This window comes from Choloepus didactylus, chromosome 2 (genome assembly GCF_015220235.1).
Source record: "Choloepus didactylus isolate mChoDid1 chromosome 2, mChoDid1.pri, whole genome shotgun sequence".
NCBI lineage: Eukaryota > Metazoa > Chordata > Mammalia > Pilosa > Megalonychidae > Choloepus > Choloepus didactylus.
Genome location: NC_051308.1, coordinates 48,830,414 through 48,853,950, shown reverse-complemented (window position 1 = coordinate 48,853,950; position 23,537 = coordinate 48,830,414). Strand labels below are relative to the sequence as shown.

Below are 23,537 nucleotides of genomic sequence, written 5' to 3'. Positions count from 1 at the left end.
TCAAGGAGCAAAGGATTCTATGGTAAACAGAGATGTAAACCAACTACGACCAGTCTGATTGCTAAGGGATTTGATTGAGACATGTCCAGAGTGTTATGGGAACCCAAAAAAGTGCCTCAAACAAGGAAGGAAGGAGGAACTGGTCAGCAAAGGCTTTCTGGAGGAAATGGGCCTGGAACTGAGTTTTGGAGGAGATGTAGGAGGTAGGAAGAAAAAACTAGGATTTTGGCCATGGGTCTGTTTCAATTTTAAGTGATAGAAACCAAATCAGACTAGTTTAAGCAAAAATGAAATTAATTGGTTCTTATAATGGAATGAGTGGGTGAAGCTGGCCTCAGAGACCCAGGCACGGTATTCAGATTTGATGCTCTCCTTGCAGTCATCTCTGCTGCTTCTCTCTCTGGGTTGGACTCAATCTCCCCTCATCAGTTAAGCTTCCTCTATGTTTCAGGGAGCAGGAGGGGCATGGTCACAGGCAGCTCCGGCTTATACCATACCAGGTTAGTGACTCTGGAAGAAAAAGACAACTCTCCCAGCACTCACATATAAAACCCCAGAGGAGAGCTCTGGCGGCCCAGCTTGGATCATGTTCTGATCCTGGGTCTATCATCATCACTGGGGGATGGGAAACTATAACTTGTCAGGCCTGGATTGGGTGGCAGGGTTCTGTGATTGACAACTCCATCAGGAGCACATGGAATGAGATGGGCAGTAACCAAAGGAGGCAATGCTGAGAACCCAAAAACAACAGATGTTCACAACAGGGAACTTTCTAGGCAGGGAACATTACATGTGAAAAAATGCTAAAGCCATGGAATGTGTTTGGGGATTGCTAGTAGTTTAGTGTGGCTGGATCTAAGGATGAAGTTTGGGTGAGTGTCAAGAAATAAACTTACAGAAGAAGAATTTGGAGTGCCACATGTGCTAAACAACAGAGTTTGAAGGTTATCCTAAAAGTAATGGAAAGTTTTTGAAAAATGTTATGTCAGGGATTTATAAGATCAGATTTTTATATTTGGAAGACAATCTTTTTGGCCATAGACCTGTACTCTTCCTTTCCTCCCTATTTCAGGTAATTGGGTCCCACGTTTCCCCAGTTCTGTGAGCCAGAAATCTGGGGATATACTTGGGGTCATCTCCCTAATCCAATTCCTTCTGGCCCCTCCTCCCAATTAGCCACTCCTTTCCACCCCGTGGCACTGCTTGGTTCAGGTCTGTACCTGTTCTTGCTGGGACCACTAGGGTGAGCCCTCCTAACCTAAACCAAGGCAGCTTTCCGTGCCCCACCCCAGGCTGGGCTAGATCGGTTCTCTCTGTTCTCATAGTACATGTCCCTCTCATATTAGTTATCACTCTGCATTGTAACTGTTTACCATCTGGCTCTATACCATGTTCTATGTGTACATATGGTCTGTGGATGCCCGAGAAGCAGGAGTCCTGCTTTGCATCTTTTACCCCAGCTGCAGGGATGGTGCTCAATACACTGTACAATTGTTTGTTGACTAGTGAGAGGATACATGAATGAATGAATCCTACTCCCTGCTGTTAAGATAAACAAATGTTACCATACCCATAACTGAAAAACAAAATATTCTAATGCTTTAGTGAACCACTCTAAAACAAAGGTGTTTTCCTTGTCTACTTCTAATATTAATGTCTTTTATCTCGATTCTCTTATCTCCTCTTTTCTTTTTCCCTCTCTCTATCTAGCTCTTTCCCTTGTCTAGCCATGATATGGAACTGAAATCTGCAGAGTGTGTGTGTGTGTGTCTGGGGACACAAAATGCTTTATGTTGCCTGTTTTAATTTTTTTAAATGGATGGTATTTTTCTGAGTTGTGAGTTTGAGCTTTATTTTTTTGTATTATAGTAGTCCTCAGTTTTCTCCCTAGAACTTCCCCATTCCTGATCCAGATCTATAAAAACATTCCTCAAGCTAGGCATGTGATCTCTCTCTCTTTCACACACACACTCACACACACACACATTGTACCCTTACTGTGGTCCCTATCGCAGGTGTTGATATATGGGCCTTAAAGTGTTTTCCCAAGGAGACCCCTTTAAGTTGAACCCTCTTAACTGAATATTGCTGCCATGGAAAAGAAATTCCCAGCATCTTTACTCTGTAGCACACGGGACTAATGATGTTCATGGGCCCAGCATTAACACATCTTATTCCTTTTTCAAAGTGTTACCCCTGGGAGTAAATTATAGGGATAACCTTGAATCTATTTCATTTTTTAAAAACTGAATTATTTCTATACTTTAGTACTTAATAATTATTATCATAACTTGCAATACATTGCACATTAGATTATGTGAAGCGTATGCTAGGAGTCCACCTGGGAACTGATCACTGAAGGCTGAATTATGGGAAAGGACCTCTGTGTATATGCATGCCCCAGCTAAGGGCCCAAGGCCAGCTAACAGCAGCATTAGGGAGCCACTCCTTGCCTTCGTTTCTATCTGTTTATTCTGTTGATTTAAAAAGGAACTGCTTGTTTATAAAATGGGACTTCCACATAAAAGGGTTGCATTAGTAATCTATTGCTTTGTAACAAGTTATAAAATTTAGTGGCTTACAACAACACATATTTAGAATTCTGGTTGAGCAAGATGGCACGTAAGATGATCCACAGTGCTAACTCCCAAAGAATCTTTGAACAACTAGCAAAAATTGGCAGGGCCATCGTTCTCAAAACTCCAGAAAATAGTAAAAGGGTTTCAGTATCTGGGCAAGTGCTGAAGCAAGAAAAAGCCAGAAAAGCAGTAGGCAAAGCTCGTGGTGCCCTTGCTTTCCCCTCTCCCACCCCTCCTAGGGCGCTGTGGAGCCATTCTGCCCTCCCATTGTGGGTTCTCCCATTGTGGGAGCAGAGTAACCCTGATGTATACTCTGGAATGACTGTATGCCAGTGCCAATCTATCCACTGGAAGCCTGAAAGACTGATTCTGGGCTCACCCTCCCAGAATTTGTCCTGGAGGCAGAGAAGAAGCATGCAGACAGTTAAAGCAGCTTGAGAAACGATTAAGTTGAAGTGACCTGGAACAAAGGACTACCTGCATTAGGTTACACAGTAAAGTACCAAGGAAGAGGTGAAAGTGTATTTCACAGGGAGCAGAGGGAGCATTCGTATTCTTGTAACCTGTTGACAGTGGAATTCCTAATGTCACAAGCAAGCACAGGCCAAGAAAAAGAAGCAGGCCCCATAGCTGCAATCAGGCTTATATAAACCAGAGAGGAAACTGCACTTTGTATTCACCTAGCACTGATCTTCTTGATAAAAGAGCTAGTTTCCCCCACCCCCAACCTTGGTTTGCTTCTTCCTTTTTTTTGTTAGCTCCTGGTACTCACAGAAATCTGTCATATGACTAGCTGGACACAAACATGAGCAAGATCTTAGAGACTAAATTCCAAAGTTAACACTTTAAAATATACAGTATGCAACAAAAGATTACAAGAAAAACAAATAAAGAGGAAATGATGGACCATACAATGGAACAAGATAAAAATCCATAAACTGTCAATGGAGAAGACCAGACTTTGGAAATAACAGATAAGGACTTTATAAAAACGAACCTCAATATGCTCAAGGAGATAAAGGAAAACAAGGAGAAAAAACTGAATATGAACAATATGAGAATCTTTTTGAGAATCTCAATAGGAACCAAACAGAAATATTAGAGTTAAAATAAAAGAGTGCAATAATTGAAATGAAAAACTCCCTAAAGGGTTTCAATAGCAGACTGGAGCTGGCAGAAGAAAGAATCAGTGAAGAAAACAGTTGAAATGATTAAGGCTGAGGATCAGAAAGAAAAAAAAAATTTTTAAGTGAACAGAACCTAAGAGGTCTGTGGAACACCATCATTTGTACTAACATACACATTATGGGGATCCCAGAAAGAGAAGAAAGGGGCAAAAGGAATATTAAAAAAAAAATAACAGCAGAAGACTTCCCAAATTTAACAAAAGATATGACTATGCACATTCAAGAATCCCAACAAATCCCAAACAGGATAAACCCAAAGAGAACCATGCCCAGACACAGTCATCAAACCATCCAGTGCCAAGGACAAGGAGAGAGTTCTGAAAGCTGCAAGGAAAAAGCAATGAGTTATGTACAAAGGAACCCCAATAAGAAAGTAATAGCAAATGTTGATTTGCTACCACAAAAATAATGTTTGGTTCAGTCTGCCACCATCACATCCACATCTTTCAAAGAAAACAAAGGAAAAAAAATGCTGTGTCACACACCGATCATACTGTTGAATGCAAAGGACAGGGAGAGAGTTCTGAAACCTACAAGAGAAAAGCAACATATTATGTACAAGGCAGTCCTAATTAGATTAAGTGCCAATTTCTCATCAGAAACCATGGAGGCAAGAAGGCAGTGTGTTGAAATACTTAAAATGCTGAGGGAAAACAGCTGCCAACCAAGAACTGTATATCTAGTGAGATATTCTTTGAAAAATGAGGGAAAGATTAAGATATTCCCAGATAAACAAAAGCTGAGGGAGTTCATTACCACTAGACCTGCCCTACAAGCAATGCTAAAGGGACAGAAAGGAAGGGCCACTAGACAGTGGTTCAAAGCAGCATAAAGAAATAAAGTACTCCAGTAAAGGTAAACATTTGGATAATTATAAATGCCAGTACTATTGGTTTGTATTTTTTAGCATGTAATTCTACTTTTTATCTCTTACATATTCTAAAATGCAAAAGAATAAAAAAGTAGTGATAAAATGTATAAAGATATACTTTGTAAGAAGTACAACAAAAAGGTGGTGGTTTGGAGGGATATAAGAACGGTGTATGTGTATACCACTGAAGTTAAGTTGGAAACAAATCAAATGTGATTGTTATAGATTTAGGATGCTACATTTTAGCCCCATGGTAACCACAAAGAAAATATATAACAAATACATTCAGAAAGATATGAGAAGGGATTCAAAATGGTGCATAACAAAAAATCAAATAAGCATTTATGAAAGTAGGCATTAAGAGAATAATTGAGGGTAAAAAGGTATAAGATTTACAAAGGCAAACTGGCAGAAGAAAGTCCTACATAATCAGTAGTTACTTTAAATGCACATGGATTAAACTCTCTAGTGAAAAGGCACTGACTCGCAGAATGGATAAGAAAACATGACTGAACTATATGCTGTTTACAAGAGACTCACCTTAAAACAAAGACACAAGTAGGCTGAAAGTGAAAGGATGGGAAAATATATAAACCATGTAAGAAGGAATCAAAAGAGAGCTGGGGCATATATAGTAATATCAGGTAAAACAGACTGTAAATAAAAAAGTTATGAGGGACAAAGATGGTCATTATATACTGATATCAATTCAATAAGAAGATGTGACAATTATAAATATATAGCACCTAACAACAGAGCCCCCAAATATATAAAGCAAATGTTGACAGATTTGAAGGTAGAAATTGATGGTTCTACATTAATGTTAGGAGACTTTAATACCATTTTCAATAATGGATAGAACATTTAGTCAGAAGGTCGAAAAGGAAATACAGGACCTGAATGATATTCTACACCAACTAATGCTAACAGACTAGTTAGGGCTAGTCTCACCCAATAGCAGCAGAATATACATTCTTCTTGAGTGCACATGGATCATACTCCAGAATAGACCATATGTTAGGTCACAAAACAAGTCTCAATAAATTAAAAACATTGATGTCATACAATGTGCCTTCCCACTGAAACTAGAAATAATAACAGAGAAAAAACTGGAAAATTCAGAAATATGTGGAAATTAAACAACATACCCTTGAACAACCAATGGCTCAAAGAAGATATCACAAGGGAAACAAGGAAATATCTTGAAAGGAATGAAAATGAAAACACAACATACTAAAACTAATGGATGCAGCAAAGGCAAGACCAGAAGGGAAACTGGCAGCTCTAAATGCTTATATTGTAAAAGAAGAGTGATCTCAAGTCAGGGACCTAACTTCCCAACTGCAGGATCTAGAAAAAGAAGAACAAACTAAACCCAAAGCAAGCAGAAGGAAGGAAATAACAAAGATTAGGGTGGAGATAAGTGAAACTGAGAATAAAAAAATAGTAGACAGAATCAACAAAACCAAATGTTAGTTCTTTGAGAATATCAATAAAATTGACAAAACATTAGCTAGATTGAAAAAGAAAAAAAGAGAGAGGACACAAGTAACTAAAATCAGAAATGAAAGGGGAACATTACTACCAACCCCAAAATAAAAAGGATTATAAAAGGATACTATGAACAACTGTACGACAAAAATTAGATAACCTAATTTGTCCTGAAATGGACAAACTCCTAGAAATACACAAACTGTATACACTGACTCAAGAAGAAACAGAAGATCTCAACAGACCAATAACTGGTAAAGAGACTGAATCAGTAATCAAAAATCTCCCAACAAAGAAAAGCCCAGGACCAGATGATTTCACTGGTGAGTTTTACCAAACATTCCATGAAGAACTAACACCAATTCTGCTTAAACTCCTCCAAAAAACTGAAAAGGAGGGAACACTCCCTAATTCATTCTATGAGATCAACATTGCCCTAATACCAAGCCAGATAAAGATATCACAGAGTAAATTACAGATAAATATCTCTTATGAATATAGATGTAAAAATCCTTAATAATATATTAGCAAATGAATCCAAGAACACATTAAAAGGATTATACAACATGATAAAGTTGGATTTATGCCAGGTATGCAAGGGTGGGTCAACAAAACCAATTAATGTAATATATCACATTAACAGAACAAAGGATAAAAACCACATGATCATCTCAATCAATGCAGAAAAAGTCTTTGAAAAATTCAGCATTCCTTCTTAACTTAAAAAAAAAAAACTTAGAAAACTAGGAATAGAAGGAAAATTCCTCAACATGATAAAGGGCATATATGAAAAACCCACAGCTAACATTGTGCTCAATTGTGAAAAACTGAAACTTTCCCTCTAAAATCAGAAACAAGACAGGGATTCCTACTGTCACAACTGTTATTCAACATTGTGCTGGAAGTTCTAATTTGAGCAATTAATCAAGCAAAAGAAAAAAAGAGCATCCAAATTGGAAAGGAAGCAAAAACTTTCCCTATTTGCAGATGACATGATTCTAAATACAGAAAATCCTGAAAAATACTCAACAAAACTACTAGAACTAATAAGTGAATTCAGTAGTGTGGTGAGGTAGAAATCAACACACACGAAATCAGTAGTGTTTCTCTACACTAATAATGAACAATCTGAAGAAGAAATTTTTTTTTAATTCCAGTTACAATAGCAAATAATAGAACCAAATACCTAGGAAAAAATCTAACCAAAAATGTAAAAGGATTGTACACAGAAAACTACAAAACACTGCTAAAAGAAATCAAAGATGATCTAAATAAATGAAAGGACATTCCATGTTCATGGACTAGAAGACTAAATATCATTAAGATGTCAGTTCTACCCAAAGTGAATGCAATCCCAATCAAAATTCCAACAGCCTTCTTTGCAGGAACAGAAAAACTAATCATCACATTTATATATAAAGTTAAGGGGCCCCAAATAGCTAAAGCCATCTTGAAGAAAAACCAAGTTAGAAGACTCACTTCTTGAACTTCAAACTTATTACGAAGCCACAGCAATCAAAACAGCATGGTACTGTCACAAGGATAGACATACAAACCAATTGAATTGAAATTAGAGTTTAGAAATAAACCCTCACATCTATGGCCAACTGATTTTTTAAAATTCAGTTTTATTGAGACATATTCACATATAATACAGTCATCCGTGGTGTACAAGCAACTGTTCACAGTACTATCATATAGTTGTGCATTCATCACCCCAATCTATTTTTGAACATTTCCCTTATACCAGAAAAGTAAAATAAAATAAGACTAAAAAATAAAAATAAAAAAGAACACCCAAATCATCCCTCCCACCCTATTTTTCATTTAGTTTTTGTCCCTATTTCCTACTCATCCATCCAACACTCTGGATAAAGGAAGTGTGATCCACAAGGCTTTCCACAATCACATTGCACCCCTTGTAAGCTACATTGCTACACAATCATCTTCAAGAGTCAAGGGTACTGGGTGGAGTTTGATAGTTTCAGTATTTACTTCTAGCTATTCCAATACCTTAAAATCTAAAAAGGACTATCTATATAGTGCATAAGAGTGCCCACCAGAGTGACCTCTCAACTCCGTTTTAGAATCTCTCAGCCACTGCAACTTTGTTTCATTTTGCATCCCCTTTTTGGTCAAGAAGATGTTCTCAATCCCATGATGTCAGGTCCAGATTCATCCTCAGGAGTCACATCCTGTGTTGCAAGGGAGACTTACACCCCTGGGAGTCAGGTCCCAAGTAGGAGAGAGGGCAGTGAGTTCACCTGCCAAACTGGGTTAGCTAGAGAGTATGGCCAACTGATTTTTGACAAGGTGCAAGTCCACTCAACTTAGAAAGAATATTGGAAAAACTGGATGTCCATATGCAAAAGAATGAAGGTGGACCCCTACCTCACACCACATATAAAAAATCAACTCAAAATGGATCAAAGACCTAAATATAAGAACCAGAATTATAAAACTCCTAGAAGAAAACATAGGGAAGCTCTTTAGGACCTTGTGTTAGGCAATGTTTTCTTGGACTTGACACCCAAAGCATGAGCAACAAAAGAAAAAACTAGATAATTGGTGTTTCAGCGTGCTAAAGCTGGCAGAAGGCAATATACCTGAAATGGATTGGCTTTTACAATGGGTATTATTTACTTACAATTTACAGTTCTTAGACTGCTAAAATGTCCCAAATTAAGGCTATCAAGAGGAAAACACCCTCTCCAAAGAAAGCCTGCTGGCATCTCAGTGGGGTTCCTCTGTCAGATAGGAAGGCACATGGCCAGCATATGCTGGTCCTTTGCTCCTGGGTTTCATTGCTTTCAGCTCCTGGTTCCAGAAGTCTCCTCTCCAAGCTTCTGTGAGTCTCTTTTAGCATCTCCAGGACTTTTCTCTCTAAAACTTCACTCTCTTTTTCTGTCCTTTATCCTCTGATAAAGGACTTCAGTAAATAGGATTAAGACCCACCTTGATGTAAATCTCCCTGGCAACGCAGAGTATGACTCCTGGGGATGAATGTGGACCCGGCATCGTGGGACTGAGAGTATCTTCTTGACCAAAAGGGGGATGCAAAATGAGACGAAATAGTTTCAGTGGCTGAGAGATTCCAAATGGAGTCGAGAGGTCACTCTGGTGGACATTCTTATGCACTATATAGATAACACCTCTTAGGCTTTAATGTATTGGAATAGCTAGAAGTAAATACCTGAAGCTACCAAACTCCAACCCAGCAGTCTGGACTCCTGAAGACAATTATATAATAATGTAGATTACAAGGGGTGACAGTGTGATTGTGAAGACCTTGTGGATCACACCCCCTTTATCTAGTGTATGGATGAGTGGAGGAATGGGGATAAAAACTAAAGGACAAATGGGGTGGGATGGGGGGATGATTTGGGAGTTTTTTTTCACTTTTAGTTTTTATTCTTGTTCTGGTTCTTTCTGATGTAAGGAAAATGTTGAGAGATAGATTGTGGTGATGAACGCATAACTATGTTATCATACTGTGGACAGTGGATTGTATATCATGGATGATTGTATGGTGTGTGAATGTATTTCAATAAAACTAAATTTAATTAAAAAAAAAAAAAAAAAAAGACCCACCTTGAATGGGGTGGGTCACATCTCAGCTGAAACAACCTAACCAAAAGTTCCCAACCACAAAAGGTCTACACCCACAGGAATGGATTAAAAGAACATGCCATTTTCTGGAGTACATAACAGCTTAAAGCCAGCACAAATGGGGGCCCTTCAAAACTAAAAATGTTTGTGCATCAAAGAACTTCATCATGAAAGTAAAAAGATAACCTACAGTGAAAAAATGCCCAACATATTAGCTACTAGGGAAATGTAAATCAAAACCACAATGAGATACCATTTCATACCCACTAGAATGACTAATATTTTAAAAAATGGAAAATTACAAGTGTTGGAGAAGATGTGGAGAATAGGAACACTCATTATTGTTGGTGAGAATGTAAAATGGTGCATCTGCTGTAGAAGACAGTTTGGCAATTCTTCAGAAAGTTAAGTATAGAATTACCATTTGACCTGGCAATTCCATTAGATACATGCCCAAAAGAACTGAAAGCAGGGTCTTGATACTTACACACTGGCGATCATAGCAGCATTATTCACAATGCCAAAAGACAGAAGCAACTGAAGTGTCTCCATCAACCAATGAATGGATAAACAAAATGTGGTATATACATATAATGAAATATTATTCAGTCACTAAAGGAATGAAATTCTGATGCATGTGACAACATCGATGAACCTTGATGACATCATATTGGATGAAATAAGCCAGACACAAAACAGCAAATATTGTTATGATCTCACTGATATGAAATAATTAGAATGAGCAAATTCATAGAGTCAGAAACTAGAGTATAGGTTACCAGGGATCAGGGTAATGGTAGGGAATGGGGAGTTAATGCTAAAATTGTACAGTTTCTATCTGGGGTGATGCTAAAATTTTGCTAATGGATGGTGGTGATGGTGGCATAACATTGTGGACATAATTAAGAGCACTGAATTATATATTTGAATGTGGTTAAAAGGGGAAATTTTAAGATATATATATGTATATATGTGTGTGTATATATATCTAGAATAAAGACATAAAAATAAAAAAAATAGGACTGTACAATACAGAGAACTCCTAATGATAGCCTAATGTGCCATAGTTAATAGAACAAATATAATAATACATTTAACTATATAATTAACTAATTATATTAGCCATATAATTATAGTTTAATTTTATTAATAATATAAGTTAATTATATTAACTATATAATTATAGTTAGAACAATTATAATAATATTCTTTCATCATTTGTAAGAAATGTGTCATACCCATGCAAAATGTTAATAATGGGTGGGGAGCAGTTTATGGGAACTCTGTATTTTCTGCCTGGTTTTTCTATAAACCTACAACTTCTCTAATAAAACACACACACACACACACACACACACACACACACACACACACACATTTATTATCTCATGGATTCCATGGGTCAGGAATCTGGACATGGCTTACCTGGGCCCTCTATTCAGGGTCTCTCATAAAGCTACAATCAAGGTTCCACTGGGCCATGGTGCACTTCCTAGTTCCCTTACATGGTTGTTGGCAGGATTTGTTCCTTTTTGGTTATTGGACTGAGGGATTCAGTTCCTTGCTGCTAATTCCTTGTCACGTGGACCTCTCCAACATGGCAACCTGCCTCTTCAAAGCCAGCAAGAGGGAGAGTCTGCTTCACACTCTTCTGTAACTTAACCGCAGAAGTGGCATTCTATCACTTTTGCTGTATTCTATTTGTCTGCTCTTACTCAATGGAAGGGTATTACCCAAGGGTGTGCGTACCAGGAGGCAGGGATCAGTGGAGCCTACCTTAGAAGTCTGTCTACCATGAGGGGTGTGGCCATTAAAAATGAAGCTATCTGAATTTCACCTTTGCTCTTTTATAGTGAATAAAAAAAGAGGTCCATCAACACTTCCTTTGTGTTAACTCCCTGATTAAAGCATAATTTTTCAGTCTCAAAAATTAAATAGAGAAAATGAACATGACTTCTAACTTTGTGCACTGACCTCTTTATTGCTGAAGTGAGCTGATATTTGTGTTTGTGCTAGGATACTACAGATGCTGTGGTTGCCTGTGACAGAAAACAAGCAAGAGCCTGTTTAGGCAAAAAGGGAAGTGTGTTGGTTCAAGTAACCAGGTCATGGGAAGGGCCTTGGGAACATGTGCAGCCAAGACCTCCAGTGCCACCAGGCCTCCCTCTGCTCACCTGTCTGCTCCTCTCTGGTAGGGCCTGTTCCTCAGGGCCACCAGCAGTTCTAGGTTCATCTCCAAGCTTTGCCATCAGAGTGATATTGAGACACTCTCTCAGGCTCTGAGGTTTAACACGCTAAGAAGAGGCTCTGTTTTCCTCAGCTTGAATCACGCACCCTCCTCTGGACCCATCCAGCGCAGTTAGGGTGGTGTCCGGGGACTCAGCGTGGATCAGGTACTGGGCACTGGTAAACCCTGAGCCAGGGAGGGAAGCTGTAGGAGCACAGTTGCCTCCATGGAACCACATAGTAGGAGCAGGCCAAAGACAGTTTTCTAGAAGAAGAGGGAAGCTGGACAAGACAAAACCTCTTGCTTGTCCTCTCTGCTCATTGATCTCTCTTGCACACTCATATGCATGATACTACATGTAAAGAGAATAAAACTTGGGTAGGGGAAAAGTGCTGGTGGAGGAATTTAAATCTGGGATTTATTCCCACCAACTAGTTGTGTGAACAGAGGACAGTCAAATTCTCGCCAGACACTGGCTTTCCAGTTTTAAAAAGGGAATAATAGGACTGGCCTTTCTTGCTCCAGAGGGGCCCTGTGAAGATAAGGTAAGATGAAAACTGTGAAAAATAAAGTGTTATGGGTTAAAGGATGTTGTTATAATAAGCATAGTGATCATGCAGAATTGTATCAAGCTCCGTGATTTTGCCTAGTTCAGAGAGCTGACCAGATCTGTCCCTTTTATATTGTTGCCACAACCGCAGTCACCTCCCACCTGTACTGGAGTGACCTGCAGCTTGGAAGTCACTCAACTCAGAAGCAGAAGTTAAATGGACTCAGATCCAGCTCTACGGTGTTCATTGAGTGCTTGCTTATGTTCCAGCCATTGTTCTAAACACTTCAGGAGCACACAGTGAGCTAGGTGCTGTTCTGCAGGTGGGGAAACTGAGGCAAAACACTTAGTAAGTGGCAGTTAGAATTTGAATCCAATTAGTCAGACTCCAGAGTCCATGTTTTCACCACATCGTCATGCCGCCTACAGCAAAAGGAAATCATCCTTCCTGGTTTACTGGGCAAGCACAGCTATGGCCAGAGCCTCGGGCTGCCAGCCTGGCCTTCCTCCTCCCCCCGTCTCCTCCCCCATCATCTAAGGCCATCACAGGTTCCCATTAGGTTCAGGAAATCCCCATGTTCTCTAATCCTGACTCCTCTTCAGGCCAGCTGCTGCCTCTGGCCTCTCCTCTGGATGTCCAGCCCTAGTAGCAACAACCTTTTACATAAGGGAAGTGAGCTGGTTAGAAATGTGTACAATAATCCAGGGCAGGTTCTTAATGTCATGTGAGACAGAACAAGGCATTGGAGTTGTTGATGGGCCTCAGGCTGGGCAGGAGATCCTGTTACTCAAGAGGAAACTGTGTTCCAGTGTCTGAAACTTAATATGTTCATAATTTTCCTGTCCCAGTTATCTCCATCTTAGCAAATGGCACCACCATTTACCCAGCCGTTTCAGCCCCCAAATCTAGGAGTCATCTTCGTTCCTCTGTCTCTCACTGTCTACGTTCAATTCGTCAGCAAATCACATTTGACTCTTGTTGCAAAATATACCCTGCATCTGCTCAACTGTCACAATCCTGGAGGGGGACCCTGTCTCAGGCCTGGATACAGCAGTTGCCTCCCGACTGGGCCTCTGCTTTCACCTTGGTCTCCTTTGATCATTCTGCACACAGCAGTCAGGCATCTCTGAAAATCCGTAACTCACCTAGTTTTGTTGCTCTGCTTAAAAACCCTACAGTGGCTTCCATGGGACTCAGAGAAGAAGCCAAAGTCCTCATGTGGACCTTGTTGCTCGCAACCTGCCAGCCACACAGGCTTACAGTCTGTCCCCCAGCCAGGCCCACAGCTCTCCCACCCCAGGGCCAGCTCCTGCTGTCCCCACTCCTTGGAATGCTCTGCCTGATCCCTCACATGGCTGCCTAGTTGCTGTCATCCAGGCCTTTATTTAAGTGTCACCTCCTCAGCAACTTCCTTGATTTCCCAATCTAAACTACTCCCCCCGCCCCCACTGACACACACTCCTTCCAATCACATGCCAGCACATTTCCCTGTTTGATCTTCATCATGGCACTTATCATAAATAAAAGTGTTTTATTTGGTTGCTTTCTGGTTTTTTATTTCTCCCCACCAGTATGTAAGCTTCAGGAGACCTTGTCTGTGTTGGTCACTGGTATATCTCCAGCACCTGGCACAGTGCCTGAACTATACTGGTAAGCACTCAATACATATCTTCTGATTAAAAGAATAAAGCCCAGGCCCCTCTCTGCCCCTAATCCCTGATGATGCCTGTTGGGACTCCTGCTCTCAGAGACCACAGGGCCTCTACCCTCCTTGCCCCCTCACACAAGTCAACTGTTTTCAAATCTGTTTCCCCATGCTTCTCTGGTCCTCTCTCCTTCCTTTGTTCAAAGCTCACCTTCTCTGGAAACTTCTCATACAGAGTATGCCTTGCTCCTGATACTCCTCTCTCTAATCCTGGATGAACTGTCCCTCCACTGCTGGATCCGTGTGCTCCAGGAAGTCAGTTGGCCTATGCTTTGGAGAGACTACCAGTCCTTGCTTTACATTTCTCATCTTTCCCTCTCTCCATCTAGGAGCTCCCTGAGGGCCCTGTAGGAACATGGCACCTCCTTCATTTGTCCACCTCCCCACTGCCAGGCTGACTGGTGCCCAGAAGAGGGTTCTAACGCTGGGCCCAGTTCTCTCTTTGACCTAATAGTTGACAATATGTGATGATCAGATTCTCTGTAATCAATTGTCCTAATCCTGAGACTTTTTCTCTGAGAAGTGAAAGTAGGGAGCTCCCTGGCCTTTCATTTTAGCTATCTGTGAGCATTTGCATCTCCTGTTTTAGCTTTAATTTCAATCTCTCTTGGGAAAGTGAAAAGTGTACTGGGCCAGGAGTCAGAAGCCCTGACCTGTGATATCAGATCTACCACCAATTAGCTGTGTGATTGGGGGTCATTTATCCTCTCTGGCCTCAGTTTCCTCATTTATTTTAAAAAGTGGATGTGCCAGTTTGAATGTATTATGTCCCCCAAACGCCATTATCTTTAATGTAATCTTGTGTCAGCACACCTATCAGTGTTAATTAGATTGTAATTCTTTGAGTGTTTCCATGGAGATGAGCCCCACCCAACTGTGGGTGATGACTCTGATTGGATAATTTCCACGGAAGTGTTGGCCCGCCCATTCAGGGTCTGAATTAAATTACTGGAGCACTATATAAGATCAGACAGAAGGAGCAAGCTGCTACAGCCAAGAGGGACACTTTGAAGAAAGTGCAGGAGCTGCAGATGAGAGACAGTTTGAAGACAGCCGTTGAAAGCAGACGCATGCTCCAGAGAAGCTAAGAGAGGAGAAATACCCCAAGTGCAACTAAGTGTGACATTTTTGAGGAACTGCAGCCTAGAGAGGAACTTCCTGGGAGAAAGCCATTTTGAAACCAGAAATCTGGAGCAGACGCCAGCCACATGCCTTCCCAGCTAACAAAAGTTTTCTGGACACCATTGGCCATCCTCCAGTGAAGGTACCCTTTGTTGATGGACACTTTATGGCCTTAAGACTGTAACTGTGTAACCAAATAAACCCCCTTTTATAAAAGCCAATCCACTTCTGGTGTTTTGCATGCCGGCAGTATTAGCAAACTAGAACAGTGGATAAGATCACTATCTTGTCTATTGTGAGGACAAAATAAGACAAGTGTATGTAAAAGTGCTTTGCAATCTGCAAAGTTCTCTTCCATGGCAGGTATTAACAGTGTTATTTTATCCTTGGTTCTCTTGCCACTGGAATACTAGATTACAAATGGCTTAAACCATAAGAGCATTCCTTGTTTCACACATCAAGAAGTCTGCAGGGACTTGTAAGATTGTCGATTCAGCAGTTTGACAATGACATCCTCAGGGTCAGCTTCTCTACAACACTCTTGGTTTTCTTTTCTGTTGCTAGACGGCTGTAGCTCTCCAAGCCTCACATGTTGTTTTAGTTTGCTAAGGCTGCCAAAATGCACTATATCAGAAATGGGCTGGCTTTTAACAGTGGGGATTTATTAGCTTACGAGATTACAGTTCTGAGACCATAAAAATGTTCCAAACCAAGGCATCGTCAAGACGATACCTGGACTCCTCTGTCAGATGGGAAGATACATGGCAGCATCTGCTGGCCTCCCCCTTCTCTTCCAGGCCTCACTGCTTTCAGCTTCTTGCTTCCATGGCTTTCTCTCCGTGCTTCTGTCTTTTTTCTGTGTCTTTCTCTGAATTTCATCCTCTTATAAAGGACTCCAGTAAGAGGATTAAGACCCACCTTGGGCACACCGCAACTGAAATAACCTAATCAAAAGGTCCCACCCTAGGAATGGATTAGCTTTAAGAACATGATCTTCTGGGGTCTATAAAGCCTCTAAACCATCACACATGTCAACAGCCAAGACTGGAAGGATGGTTGATGGGGGTAGTTGGTTAGAAATGTGAATCAGAATTATCCAGTTTGGGTACTTAATGTCAGGTGGGACTGGACAAGGCACTGGAGGAGTTAGCTGTTGATGGGGAGGAGGGAAGAGGCTTCCCCTCATCTCTCTCTCTTTTTATCAAGAAGAAGGAAAATCTCCCCCAGAAGTTCCCAGTAGACTACCATGCAGATTCTATTTGCCAGAAATGGGACACACCGATAAGCTGATCACCAGCCTAGGAAAATGAGTCTAAGCCAATCACAGTTCATCCCATGGTTCACAGGCTGGCAGACGGCCCCTCTGGCATGTGAGAAAGCTGAGCTTCTGTCAGCAAGGCAGGAGGGGGAACCAACATCCCTGCCACACCATGTTGCCTCATCCTCTACTCAGCCTCCTCTGCAGCCCCTTCTTCCACTCCCTGCCCTGTCTTGCACTGTCCCATTCCACTCCACAGGCTCCCGTTTATCCCTGCCTTGCTCTTTCCTCTGATTCTTGCCATTCCTCCCAATATTTCTTGTCATTTTCTTCTCCTTCTTTTTCTGGGACTCAAATTCCTCTTACGTGTATCCCTTGTTTCTCCTTTTGGATGTACACCGCCTTTACACAAATACCACCATCATAATATTAGTCAAAACTACCTATACCCCTGGCTCATGAGAAGAAGAATCTTTCTTGGATGATCCAGAAAACATTTCAGGATCTTTTCTCTGCCTTCAAGTCAACACGAGGCCTAGTGTTTCCTGTGAAATCAAAAAAGCTTTTCTTTCAATAATAATCCCTTGGCTTTACATAGTACCTCCCCATCTGGCAAGTCCTGGAGTAGACTAATCTACATCTAGCTTGACCCTCAAGAGAACCCAGGAATCACACAAGGCAGGTACGACGACACCCTTTTCCAGATGAGTCACAAGAGGCTCTAGAAAATCAAGTAATTTGCCCAAGGCCACATGCTCCTTAGAGGTGGATCTAGAGAGAGAATCTCAAGCTCTAAGCGCAGATCCAGTGGCTCTTCCATTGCACCACAATCCTGTGAAAAAACTCGTAACTGAGTGTATAATTCAGATTCCAGACAAACAGGAGTTTACCAAGCTAACAAGTTGCAAATAACAAAGTTCACTGTGCCTGCCAGTAAGAGAGCACAGGTACAAGGTCTAACTCCGTGCAGGCACTGGCAGCAACATTTACATAAAATTCCATTGGTTTGAGTATTCCCTTCATAGACATTGTTTACACTGTTGCATTTGATTGTATAACAACACTAGGATGTGGACATGGCAGGACTTAATGTATATAGAGGTGGAACTTGAGGAAAAGTGACCTATCTGGCTAGTAAGAAGTTGAGCTGGGATCCTACCCCAAATTCCTATTTCCTAGACCTCAATTCTTCCCCCTCACAGATCATAAACTCGTCCCCCCTACTCTCAGGTTCAAGGGTTCTGGGCAGAACAATCCAACACTAGCCAGCCAGTTTCTCAGAACAACATTGGAGCAACTAGGGCCTGGAAATGGTTTCAGGAAAATGTGGCCAAGGGAAGAGGACCTTGGGGCAGGGAGGAAGGATGCGGCAAGAGGCTCAGAGCAGGCCTGCTGAGAGAGCAACCCAGGCTGAGCCCAGGTCAGCGCGCAGGCCAGCCTAGGCTGGCAGCCAGGTGGAGCCCCCGCAAGACCACTCCAGTGTTCTGCCAGCAGGGAGTCCTCCATCTTGGGCTTTGTGTCTCTTCCTCTAGGAAGCCTCTAGGGTTTAGCCTTCCCCCGCCCCAGACACTTTCCTTCTAAAACCCCAGGGCAGCTCCACAGCTAGTCTCTAGGATCCTACTTTGGATGTGTTAAGATTCTGCTCAGGGCAGTAACAAAGCTTCTGTCCTTTCTCCCCTCCCTTGCCCCCTTTTCAGTCTACTCAGTAAACAATGGCTGGCTGATCCCCTGTCCCTCCTTGCCCCCACTGCCCCACTGTTCTGTGCTCCTGGTGTTGGTTCTGTGGTGTGACTGGGCAGGGAGCAGAGTACCAGGATAGCTGAAAGAATGGACAATTGTAGTCAAAGAGGAAAGGGAGGGGGGAAATCCACAGAACAATGCAAATGACATTTTGTCCACAGCTTTCTTCCATCCCCTCCTCCCTTATCCCATATTCTTTTGGAAGTGGTCCCTAGGGAAATTCTGGTGGTCCCTTTGCAGAGGTCTTTGGAGCCCCTTGTTTCAGTTTGCTAATGCTTTTATAAAGGGGGTTTATTTGGTTACAAAGTTACAGTCTTAAGGCCATAAAATGTCCAAGGTAAGGCATCAACAAAGGGTACCTTCACTGGAGAAAGGCCACTGGCAACCGGAAAACCTCTGTTAGCTGGGAAAGCATGTGGTTGGTGTCTGCTTGTTTCCAGGATGCGTTTCAAAATGGTGTTCTCCAAAATGTCAGTGTCAGCTTTCAACAGCTGTCTTCAAAATGTCTCTCTAAGTTGCAGCACTGAGTTTCTTCTGTTTGTCAGCTCTTTTACATGGCTCCAGTGATTTAATTCAGACCCATGCTGAACAGGCAGGGCCATACCTCCATGGAAATTATGCAATCAAAGGTCTTACCCACAGTTGAATGACTCACATCTCCATGGAAACGCTCAATCAACATGTTCCAACCTAATCAACACTAATATGTCTGCCCCCACAAGATTGCATTAAAGAACATGGCATTTTGGAGGACATAATACATCCAAACCAGCACACCCCTCAACACATTCTCCTGGCCCCCTGATTTCAGCTGCCATTGTGGTGGATGGTTCTGGATCCATGGGGACTCACACTCACCTTGGAGAGCATCCCACCTCAAGCACAGGCCCCAGGTCTTTCTGCTTTCAGCACTGGGGCTTCTCCAGTGTCAGGGGAGCCTTTCCCATAATTCAACCTCCCCCAGAGGTGTGGGGCAGTTAATGGCCTCAGGGGCAGCCCTTAATTAATGGGGATGGGGGGTGGCAGGTGAATGTGCCACCTCTGACCCATCAGGGGAACAGGCCTGGGAGGCCTTGGCAGAGCTGAGCCTCAATAGTGCTCCTTCCATTGGCTTTTCCTCTTTCCTTTTCATTTCCCTGTTCCCTCACCTCCCAAATAAACTACCAGCATCTCATCTCTGATTTTGCTTTTGAGGGAACCCAGACTAAGACGGCCTTCACTTGGATAAGGTGCATGACCACCTCTGCCTGACTGGGCAGCATAGGCTCAAAAGACCTTGTCCTTCTGTGTAGGCTTGGTGTGTTTTTTCTTAAAGGCAATCAAGGAGGAGAGGCTACTGCCTTGGGTGATTCATTTATATTCAAGCAATTCCCCTGCAACTGGTCCCTTTTCTAAGAACCTACCCTTAACCTCTTAGAAAAAGAGAAAATCACAGTGACTAAGATGACAGATTACAAGGCCAAAATGCCCAGATCTGAATCCCAGTTCTGCCACCATCAGTTGGGTGATCTTGAGCAAGTCATTTAAACTCTGCACCTTATTTTACACATTTGTAAAATAGTGATAATAGTAGTACCTACCTCATAGGGTTGTTCTGAGGATGAAATGAGTTAGTATGTGTGAAGTGCCTGGAGCATTGCCTAGCACACAGGATTGCCACTTGTGCTTGCTACTCTTATCTCAACCTCCGTAAAAGCATCTAGTGCCATGCCATGGGAGAAAGGGCAGAGAGGGGCACTCTGGCACTTTCTTACTTCTCATTTCCTCCTCAGTGGTTCTTGTGACAGGGCTGGCTGCTTGGTTCCAGTTTGCTAAAGCTGCCATTATGCAAAATACCAGAAATGGGTTGGTTTTTATAAAGGGATGTATTTAGGTTACAAATTTGCAGTTCTAAGGCCATAATAGTGTCCAAACTAAGACATCAACAAGAGGATACCTTCACTGAAGAAAGGCCAATGGTGTCTGGAATACCTCTGTCAGCTGGGAAGGCACATGGCTGGCCTCTGCTTCTCCTTTGCTTCCAGGTTCTGATTTCAAAATGGCTTTCTCCAAAATGTCTCTGGCCTTCTTTCTCTCTTAGCTACTCTCTCTCAGTTCCTGTGTATCCTTGCTTTTTCTCCCAGGGTGCTTCTCTCTAAAGTGTCTGGGGGTCCTCTATTAGCTTCTCCAGGGCAAACTCTGGGCTTCTTCTCTTAGCCCAGCATCTCCAAACATCTTTCTGTCTGCATCTCCAAACGTCTGGGTCTGCATTGGTCCCTGAGCTCTCTTAAGGACTCCAGTAAACTAATCAAGACCCATCTTGAATTGGCAGGGTCACATCTCCATGGAAACAACCTAGTCAAAAGATCCCACCCATAAGTCTGTACCCATAAGACTGGGTTAAAAGATCATGGCTTTGTGGGGGACATAATAGATTCAAACCAGCACAGTGTTTGACTTGTGTTTGTTTTAAAGCACTGATGTTGCCGTCCTGAAATTCTTAATGATTTTTGAACAAGGGACTCTGCATTCGCATTTTATGCTTGGCCTCACAAATTATGTGTCTGGTCCTTCCAGGTACTATGATGCTCGGGGAGAGGCTTCTGTAAGTGGTGAGAGCAAAATGAACCCTGTCCTCTGACCAAGCTGAGTTCACTGTTTCTTCCCTCTGAGCACAGCAGAAAATGCAGGCTTTCTAGTCACAGTAGGAGCTTCTATCATCGTTTCTGTGACAAGGGCTCATGGAGGGAAGAAGCCTTAGGAGCCAGCTGGCCCAGCCCACCCAGAGTTGGATTCTTCTACCCTGCACCCCTGGCACAGGCTCACCCAGCCTCTTTGTGAATTCTTCTAGTGATAAGAAAGGGCATGCTTCATTGTCAATTCTAATTGTAACTATCCCTCCCTCTTGTGGAATGTTTTAAAGTTCTTCAAACCCTTTCATAAGGATTATCTCACTGGTTTCTCACCAGCTCCCTGCAGCAGGCATTTTTAAAGGAGTGGAAATGGAGGAAATGATAATTTCCAGATAAGTAGCCCTTGCTCTCACCACTCAGCCTTTCCCCTTCATTCTATCAGCAACTGATATCTTGCCACATTTAGGAAGTCTTTCAGCCCCTAATTCTTCATGCTAATTAATTTTTCCCTTAGGCGGTAGGTAATGTAATGCCTTTTATCAGATGTTCTTTTTTAAAAGGCAATTTTATTAAGATATACACCATATAATTCATCCAAAGTATATAATCAGTGGCACACAGTATCATCATATAGTTGTGCTTTCATCACCACAATCAATTTTTGAGCAATTTCATTACTCTAAAATAAAAACAAATAAATAAAATAGGACACCAAGCCAAACCATACCCCTTATTCTCCCCTACTATTTACATAAATTTTTTCATTGTTTTATTACTCATATGCCCATACACTGGTTAAAGGGAGTATCAGTCACCAGGTTTTCACTATCACATGGTCACATGATAAAAGCTATATAGTTACACAATTATCATCAAGAATCAAGTCTACTGGATTACGATTCACCAGATTCAGGTATTTCCTTCTAACTATTCTAATACACTGGAAAGTAAAAAGGACTATGTATATAATGCATAAGAATAACCTCCAGATTGACCTTCCAACTCTATTTGAGTTCTCTCAGCCATTGAAACTTTAGTTTGTTTCATTTCTCTTCCCCCTTTTGGTCAAGAAGGCATTCTCCATCCCATGATGCCAGGACCAGGCTTATCCCTGGGAGTCTAGTTGCTCATTGCCAGGGAGACTTACACACCTGGGAGTCATGTAGTGAGTTTATCTGCAGAGTTGGCTGAGAGAAAGAGGCCACATCTGAGCAACAAAAGAAGTTCTCTGGGGTGACTGTTAGGCATAACTATTATTAGGCTTAGCTTCTCCTGTGTAAGAATAAATTTCCTAAGGGCAAACCCCAAGATCGACGGCTTGACTTATTAAATTGGGCTTTCCCAATGCTTCTGGGAATATCAGGAATTCCCCAGGTGAGGAAATTTAATATTTCCACATTTCCCCCCAGTCCCTCAAGAAGACTTTGCAAATATTATTTATTTTCTGCTCAAAGTACTCTGGGTGCCTTGGGGTGTCATATTAACCTGTACAGAGTAACAAGATCTCATTACCCTTTCTAGGTTCCATGCAACCATGTTGTTTAAATAAACTGACCGCACAGGTTATATTAGAAAGCTTGCTACAGAGAATATTAATTTTGTACCAAATAAACATCTCTAAATAACATTCAAAACTGAGGGACAGATTTATCAGATATTCTTGCCTTTGAAAAAATCATAGAAATGGCATGAGCTAAGCAGCCTTTCTATAAACTGAACAGTATTTAAATGCATTAGACTTCTGTTTAAAAACAGCCGAATAAAGCAAGCTCACACAACCCCTCTCCCCTATTGCCCAAAGAAACAAAACACTTTAGTTTAAAAACAAAAACATAACAACCTCAAACAGCCAAAGAGTCACCAACATCAATCACAAAAGGGAAGAAGGTAGAGCACCCTTTTAAAAGCGCCGGTCAAGGAAAGAAACTGAAGCTTCGAGGACCAGGTGGCTCCTCTCCCACGCCCACATGGGAGGAAATAAGGTTCACTGATGGTAAATCCTGTGCACCTCACCAATACCCTCCAATCTGGCGAGCAGCAGCCTGAGAGGTTGGGTAGGGCAAGGAACTACCTGAGAGTGGAGGTCCCCGGGACCTGTGCAGGGACAGGAAGGGCTGTCCTTGGCTTGCTGTCTTCCCGCGTAGGGCGCAGGGTTGAGATGAAAGGCTGGAGCCCGCGGGAGGTGCAGCCCATGGGAAATCAGCCTCCCCACGCCGACCCGCCGGTGTGCACACACCACGCACGCGCACACACACTACGCACACGCGCACACACCACGCACGCGCACACACGCCACGCACGCGCGCACACCCGCGCCACGGACCTGACGGGTCTAGTGTGCGGAAGGACGCCCTTAGGGATACTCGCTTGACTGTTTCCCACTTGCCGGGTTAGACCTAGGCCTGCCCTGCTTCCGCGGCATATGGTAACCGCCCAGTGGCTCAGACCTTCCCTTTCACTTCCTTCTTGTCTTTGGGTTTTCGGATTCTTTCTACTGATGTTCTGCACCCACCACCGCTACTCCTACCCATCACTCCCTCCCCGAACAAGCAATACCTTTGTCGTGAGAATCCCAACAGGCAGCC

At 42.2% G+C, this 23,537-nt stretch overlaps 1 protein-coding gene across 1 annotated transcript in view; it reads right to left on the bottom strand.

The window, feature by feature from the left end:
- NEK2 (NIMA related kinase 2) overlaps nucleotides 1–23,163 on the bottom strand; it is an 82,730-nt gene extending 59,567 nt beyond the window's left edge. Inside the window, exon 1 of the mRNA XM_037824383.1 lies at nucleotides 23,024–23,163. The gene's annotated coding sequence lies outside the window, so the exon portion shown is untranslated. The remainder of the gene's footprint in view (nucleotides 1–23,023) is intronic.
- Nucleotides 23,164–23,537: the final 374 nt, after the last annotated feature.